The following is an 8,528-nucleotide window of genomic DNA, read 5'->3' on the forward strand; positions in this document are numbered from 1 at the left end:
ACTTATATTGCACTAATATATTTTTATCAAATTGTAATTATGAAAATAATATTACAGATATTTCCCAGTGTAAGACAGGGTTCCATTCTGAAGACTCTGTCATAAGTCAGCTCTGATATAAGTAGAAGATCTAATTTTTTAAAAAAAAAATTCATTATTTTTGTCTCCTATTAACAATATCTTTATAAATCCAATCTTTATTTGTCTTTGGGATTGGTAAGAGAATGATAACATCAACAAATTACGTGCTACAACGTTATATGTAGTACATATTACTAATAATAAGATGTACAAAGATAAAAAAAAGGACAGTCATAGGGCAGTTCGTTGTAACTCAAACATGTCTTAAGTCGGGGACGATCTGTACTAAGCTTCTCAGGAAAGTTGAGTCTTGGTTAACACTCTGACTGTAAGGTAAATGGATGCATATATCTGATTCTATTAAATTCTCTATTCATGAATTTCTCTTTGGGAAAAAGTTTGTGTAGAGATAAAATTTATGTTTGATAACATACTAAATATAAATAATTTAATTAAACATTCTACATGCACTATCTTTTTTCATTTTTAAAAAGTAAGACAGTTACGCATTTTAAATACACTAACCTGAGACACACAGTTTATAAGAGAGGTGCCTAACTTCACAGAACTCACAGTTGCTCCAGTGAGCTCCAGCAGATTTTCCAGACTGAGATGCACTAGGAAGAAAAGGCGAGCGATCTACTTCTGAAAAGTCAGCCAAAGTGAACCCGATGGATGGCAATAGTCCGATCAACACCCGATTATGGGAATGGCGCAGGACTGGGCAGCATTTTGCCAGGGGTAGCCGTGTGTTAGGTGACTTAATGGCATCTAACAACAACGATGTGTTTGAGGGTCCATTCTTTATTTATGTTGTTTGTTTTATTCAAAAAGTTTTGTCATTATTAAGATAATAATTGGAACAAAAAACTGGCTGGCAAGCCCAAAATAACTGTGGGGAGTTTACTTTCATGACTAGGATTTTGGACCCATGCTTCGTACTTTTGAGACCAGGGAAAAATTAATTAATCTAACCCTCCAGTCTTTCATTTGCAAATCTGAAACAGTAACAGTTTACCTCATTTAATTGTTGTGACATTGCATGAGGCAATGCACATCAAGGGTTAACATAGTACTTGGGACATTGTTTGCTACAGTTATAAAAATCCTTGTTATGTCTGAGTTACTCCATCTATAACATGCAGATGTGAAATAAGAGTCATTTTGGCTTGGAATTGTTTTGGACTGAACTGAAGAAATGAACATACTAGTGCCAGGCCAGAATATTGGAAAGATGGGTATGTAACATAGAGTGTACCTTTGAGAAAGGGGAAGCTTTGCGAATTCTGGGAACACCACATTGAGGTAGAGAGAAAAATGTGACAATGGACCTAAAAGTACTCTGAGCTCTCTGCAATTACCCACTTTATACAACTAGAAAATAAATGGGAACACGTTTTTATCCTGTTTTAAATTGTACAGAAATATTATAGACAACTAGAAATTTATCTGACCTGCATATCCCTCTTCTACTTTGGTAGTGTGGAATTACACAGAATTGAACTCACTTGGGAACAACTGCCTTTTTGATGTGAAATACAGATAATATTTTTTCTTTTTACCTGCTATTCTTAAAAATTTTGATTGAATTTTGAGACATTATTGAATTTGTGACAAGTTTCTTGATATCTATTACAATTCTTAAACACATTGAATATTAAAGGCATGAGAACACATTGCAAAATTAATAATCAAATAACCTAATAGCCTTGGAATAATTAAACTTACCATGGTCATGAGTGTTTCCTCTATGTTTAAAATAAATTCATAGAAGGTAGACAGACAGAGGACAGACAGAAAAATCTAAAGGAACACAGAAAACATGTCACTTATGCTGAAAAATGAAGACTGATACGTAATGATATTTTTGTTCTTTGATGTGAAATAAGTAACATTACATTACATGTGAGTTATGGGAAAATACTAGTTTTAAACTTTCAAAATATTTTGGTAGGAAACATCTATGGATGACCAATAACAATATAATAACGATAATAATCAATAACTTTATAGAGCTATCTTCTTGTGCATGCATTCTCCAATGTACTTACATACATTTTATTTTGTAGTTATCAAATAATCCCATAGTAAAATTTTGCACATAATGAAACTGAGGTTTAAGCATATTGCTCAGATTTATCCAACCACTAAACAGTGGCATAGGTATTCAAACTCTAGAAACCTGGCCATTAAATATGTACTTTTACGTTTAGACAACCTTCAGATGAATGCAGCTACCAGTTTAAATGTTTATTATTAGATCAGTCATGTAACTTTTCTGAACTTCGTAATTCATGCCGACTAAATGTGAAATATACATTTATTTCACATTATATGAGCTGTTTGTCCAGTGAATAGAATGCCTGATATGATAACATTTTCAAATACTGTTAGTTTAAAATAATTGCATCTTAAATTTAAATCTACAGAAGACTTTCAAAATCATATTAATTGAATCTTGGCATCTGAGAAACATTGGAAAGCTGCCCTTAAGCTCAGGGCCTTAGCAGGTGGTTATCAAATCGCCAAAGCAGAGAATGAGCCCCAATGGAAACAAATGAAACCAGTGCTCCAGTACAGCTGTCTACCAAAGTCTGCGAATTTTCCCAGTCTAGAAACAAGGAGAGTGGCTCATAGCAAAGTAAGTGACCCTCCCCAAATATCACACGTATTTGTGAACAAAATATGGACAGGTCTTTAGAGTTCTGACTCCTAGTCTTCATGTATTTAAGCAACTCGTAACTCGTATGTCTATACCCAGTGTGCCCTGACCCAGGGCCGGCTTAAGTGAATGAACTTTGCATGTCATGACCTCCAGTTCAGTGGCAGCCAGAGACACAGACCTGTCCATCCACCCAATGCAGTGAGAAATGCTAACAAAGAAAATAGATTAGGAAAGGAAAATGTTTCCTTAAAAATAGAAAGTCATGTGAATTTAAAAAGTAATAGGAAAACACAACTTACCTGAAACTAATAGGAAAGTGAATACATTATTTAAAAAAAAAAAATCTACAGACACAGACTACTTTACACCTATGTTTAATGGCCTTTAAGCGCACTGATTATCCCCATTTTGTTTAAAAAAAAATCAGAGACTACAAATTAAAAGATGAACTATAGCAATACATTTTGTGAGTTTAATATGTTTAATATTCATGCATGCAAAGACAGTACAATGTAATATTAAATCAACAATGATCATAGATTCAAACAACTTATTTACCAAAAACAAGTTGTTTGATCCAAATAACATTGAAATTGTTTAAAATGGTAGCCTATTAATGAAATGCAGAACATTAATATTAAATTATTAATATCATATAAGTATCCCAAATATATGTAATATAAAATGCAAAACTTCTGTCCAAAATAACAAAAATGTCAAATATATAAAATCAACTGGAGAAGATATTCACAATGCATATAAATAACAAGTTATAAAGATATGTAAATTATATATACAATTATATATATAAATTACAAAATACAAGGGAAATTCTTTAAATTATTAAGAAAAAACCAAACTAGAAACCATGAATAAGAGATATTCACAGTTTGCAGAAGAAATCCAAGAGGTCGATGAATAGATTAAAAGAGTTTCTGCCATGTAACTTAAGTGACATGCAATTTAAATTTATTTTCACACTTATATGATTGCTGTTAATTATCGCATCTAACAGTAAAATATGTGGAGGAATTATCACACAAATTGACAGTTGACTGGAGTGTAAAAGGTGGAGATGCAATTATCTTAAGTCCAAAATATTCTAGTAAAACATTTACTTATATTAACAAAAGATTGGAAAGAAGCTAAGTATTCTTAAATAAACATTATATGCATATACATGTATATTTATATACATAAATTGCATATATATGATGTAATAAAAATTGGCAGTAGTTAATATATTAAACTGAATATATATATATTTCACTCAAAATATATATATTTGAGGGAACAAAGCATAAAAGAATGATATGCTCACTATTATAGCATATTTATATCAATTTTGAAAAATGGAACATCTACATATTTTAATAATATGAAAGTCATTGTTGGTATATACTAAGAATCAAAAAATTTTAATATGTATTAAAGGTCTGAAGATCATAGACCATTCACAAAATTTGCAATGTTTTCCAAATAAGTTACAGAAAAACTAAAAAAGGATTTACTACACCACAGATTATGAATGAAGTCCAAACATAATACTGTTGGTAATCCTGATTTCACAGCTCTCTTTGACAATTTGAATTTGTGAGCAAAAGACACCACCTACCTAAGTATAATAGGTGAATCCATTTACATGTGCATCCATTTCTACCACCAAAAATACTTAGACGTAAAAGAAATGGAAGTTATAGATTCTAGTGAAAAGAGGAGCTATTCTGAAAGTGAATGAGTACCTGTATATTTTACCTGTGGGAGATGTTGGACCTCAGGTTCATTATATGAGACTATCATTTGGATAAGTCATAATTAATGGATTAGTTTTTGTCTTCTACTTTTAAAAGTATAAGATTATTGATGTCCAAATTTATATGAAAATTGCATGCAATATGAATTATGTTCATTTCTGAAATTATTAACTTTTTTTTGAATGGATAAAACCAAAACACCTGTGCTGTCAAGTCAATTCTGACCCTATAGGACAGAGTAGACCTGCCCCATTGAGTTTCCAAGGAGTGGGTGGTGAGTTTGAACTGCCAACCTTTTGGTTAGCTGCCGAAAGCTTAACCACTGTGCCACCAGGGCTCCCTTAGAATGGATATATAAATTAAAACCAGCAGCATTGTTTAAGAACATAGTACATAAAAGTTTAAACATTGAGGGGGTTCTAAACTTAGCGAGATGTAGGCACCATGATCCGGAATGCAAGTCATGATAATATAAATGATGTGGTGATGGGTACAGTAGTATCTGTGGTGGCTGAAAGCCTAGTGTGTTTACAGCACAGGCTGCATGTAAGTGTGGAATAGAGAATTTTTGCTTTTGTTTTTTCCCCATCAAACTTAGTTTTATTGGTTGTAATTTTTTTTTGAAACTTTTGAAATTTTAATTTGTCTTGATATTGAAGAAAATCATGTGAGAATACATTAAGCAAATATCTAAAACACATGCAAAAGTAATAACTATAGGCATATCACCTCAATACCTACTAAAGTGCATAAATCTGAATTTCCTTCAATATAGAAATACCAAAAGGGTAAAGAACTCGGATTGCATAAGTAATATTTCTTAACACCATGAGTAAATTACGTGTGGCATACTGACAAATTATTAAAAAACAACAGAGGTGTAATTTGTACTACTGTATATGTATGTGGAAGGTAAAAAAGGGAAAAAGGGAGGGGAAAAAGGCAAGGCAAAAGGACAAAAAGGCAAAAAGCTAAGGGAAACAGAAAAAAGGTAAAGTGGCAAAAAGTCAAAAGACAAGGCAAAAGGGTAAAATGTAACAAAAAGGGAAAAGGGAAAAATGCAAGACAAAAAGGAAAAAAAGGCAAGGCAATACGGTAAAAGGCAAAAAGAGAAGTCAAACTGGTACACAGGCAAAAAGGCAAATCATAAAGGCAAAAAGGCAATGAAAAAGGCAAGGTAAGATGGGGAAAAGTGAAGGCAAAAAGGCAAGACAAAAGGCAAAAAGATGTATGTGTTATCTAATTTTGTGTGAATAAAAAATAATGTATAGTAACAGCAGAGATGGATAGTAGCATGCTATGGCAAAAATCTTGTTTGTAAGTAAAAGATTAAAGTGGTAATTAGCCCTCCAAGTCTGAGATTTCCCAAGTCATTTGATCAAGTTTTCATAAAGATATGTACAAGCTTCCTTTTAAACAAATCTCACTTCTGCATCATTCTTACATCTTTCAGGCACCAGTAGAGCCATGGTCAATGCAAACGGCACCACAGGAATCAACTTCGTTCTTCTAGGGCTCTTTAACCACACACAGATCCACCTATTCCTGTTTGCCATGGTGCTTATGATCTTCATCACCTCACTGATGGGCAACACCCTTATGATCATTCTCATTCATGTGGACCCTCAACTCCACATGTCCATGTACTTCCTGCTTAGCCAGCTTTCTTTCATGGACACGATGCTGGTCTCCACCATCGTTCCCAAAATGGCAGCTAACTACCTGATGGACACTAGGTCTATCTCTCCCACTGGCTATGGAGTCCAGATCTTCCTGCTTCTCACTCTGGGAGGGAGTGAATGCTTCCTCTTAACGGGCATGTCCTATGACCGCTATGTGGCCATATGTCACCCACTGCGCTACCCCATTCTCATGAGTCAGAAGCTCTGTTTACTCATGACATCAGGTTCCTGGCTCCTGGGAGGGATCGATGGGCTGATGCAGGCTGGTGCCACTTTGAGTTTCCCTTACTGTCACTCACGGGAAATCAATCACTTTTTTTGTGAAGCACTATCACTGGTACGCCTTGCCTGTGCTGACACCACAATTTTTGAGTTTTTCATGTATGTCTGCTGCATTCTGATGCTCTTGATCTCTTTGTCTCTAATTTTGGCCTCATACAGCCTTATCCTGGCTGCAGTGCTCCGCATGCGGTCAGCTGGAGCCCGGAAAAAAAGCCTTTAAGACCTGCTCCTCTCACCTGGCGGTTGTGGGACTCTTCTACGGCACCATCATGTTCATCTACATGAGGCCCAAATCTAACGGTTCAGAGGACCATGATAAGGTGGTCTCAGCTTTTTATACCATCTTCACACCTGTCTTGAACCCCCTTATATTCAGTGTAATAAAGAAGTTAAGGGGGCCTTGAGGAGGTGGCTGGAAAAACATTTTATGTGATATTAATCCTGAGCATAATTTGCCAAAATGGCAGCAACCAAACTTGATACAGGTTACGTTTCTAAAATATTGTTTTGTTATTTTGTTCATCCCATTTAAATTCTTCTTTTGTGTTGTATCAAGTTATTTTGCTCTTGCTTTGCCAATCTGGCTGCATTGTTCCTATATGATTATTTTTATATATGGTAAATTAATTAAAAATTATATTTGTCCTCCTGTCATAACTTGCAGTGGTGTTTTTGCTCTGAAATTAGGGCTCTGGCAATAAGTATGAGTGATTGAGTTTCTAAACAGCATATGATATGTATTTGTATTTTTTTATAAATAATGGAAATCATTAATTTTGATGGGGATAATACCTTTTGAAAACAAAACATATATCCTAAATCACATAATGTAGATAAAGTAAATTCAAATGAAATAAGGACCCAATGTGACCATCAAACATAAAATACGTAAGAAAATATCAAGAAATATTTGCAAAATGTTGCTGTGGGAAGATTTGTTAAAGAAACTTCCAGACAGAATATAAAAATGCTAATTGGCTTTTCATGACCTTTGTTAAAATGTAAGAGTAGAGAGATGAGCTGAAGAAAAAAATATATTGTGTACAAAGGAGTCAGTACACAGTGGATTCAAAAATAAAACTTTCAGCAAAGAAGTCTCTAATTAAGAAAGGGCCTCAGGCCAAAGGTCCAACACAAGTTGTGACTCTAAAATCATTTATTAAGGCTTCAGGACGAGTTAAGACACAGTACCTTAAATAAACATCCAAAGAGACAAAAGACCTTCTATAAATCTTGAGAGTCTTGTAGATTCTCTTTAATTAAAAATAAATAGGACTGAGGGCGGAGCCAAGATGGCGGACTAGGCAGACGCTACCTCGGATCCCTCTTACAACAAAGACACGGAAAAACAAGTGAATCGATCACATACATAACAATCTACGAACCCTGAACAACAAACACAGATTTAGAGACGGAGAACAAACTAATACGGGGAAGCAGCGATTGTTTCCAGAGCCTGGAGCCAGCGTACCAGTCAGGTACGGCACAAGCACAGAGACCTGCTCCACCCCCCTGAACTAACCCCGGGAGGGGGACCAGCTGGTTCCACGGGCGGCGTGGGACGCAGCCGGTAGGAGAAGTCCCCGGGAGGCAGTGACTGATCTTGGAGCAGAAAGAGCAGCATCCGAGCCGGGGAACCGTCCCGCAGGGATTAGGACTGCACGCAGCGGATTTTCTGGAAAAACTAGTTTCCCAGTGATGGCTCGGAGACAACAATCCATATCAAACCACTTAAAGAAGCAGACCGGGACAGCTTCTCCAACCCCCCAAACAAAAGAATCAAAATCTTTCCCAAATGAAGATACAATTTTGGAATTATCAGATACAGAATATAAAAAACTAATTTACAGAATGCTTAATGATATCACAAATGAAATTAGGATATCTGCAGAAAAAGCCAAGGAACACACTGATAAAACTGTTGAAGAACTCAAAAAGATTATTCAAGAACATACTGGAAAAATTAATAAGTTGCAAGAATCCATAGAGAGACAACATGTAGAAATCCAAAAGATTAACAATAAAATAACAGAATTAGACAACGTAATAGGAAGTCAGAGGAGC

The 8,528-nt window shown here is 35.0% G+C and overlaps 1 pseudogene; it reads left to right on the forward strand.

The window, feature by feature from the left end:
• Positions 1 to 5,967: 5,967 nt before the first annotated feature.
• LOC126059454 (olfactory receptor 2T33-like) lies at positions 5,968 to 6,897 on the forward strand (annotated as a pseudogene).
• The last annotated feature ends 1,631 nt before the right edge of the window (positions 6,898 to 8,528 follow it).

Source organism: Elephas maximus, chromosome 16 (assembly GCF_024166365.1).
Source record: "Elephas maximus indicus isolate mEleMax1 chromosome 16, mEleMax1 primary haplotype, whole genome shotgun sequence".
In the NCBI taxonomy this organism is placed as follows: Eukaryota; Metazoa; Chordata; class Mammalia; order Proboscidea; family Elephantidae; genus Elephas; species Elephas maximus.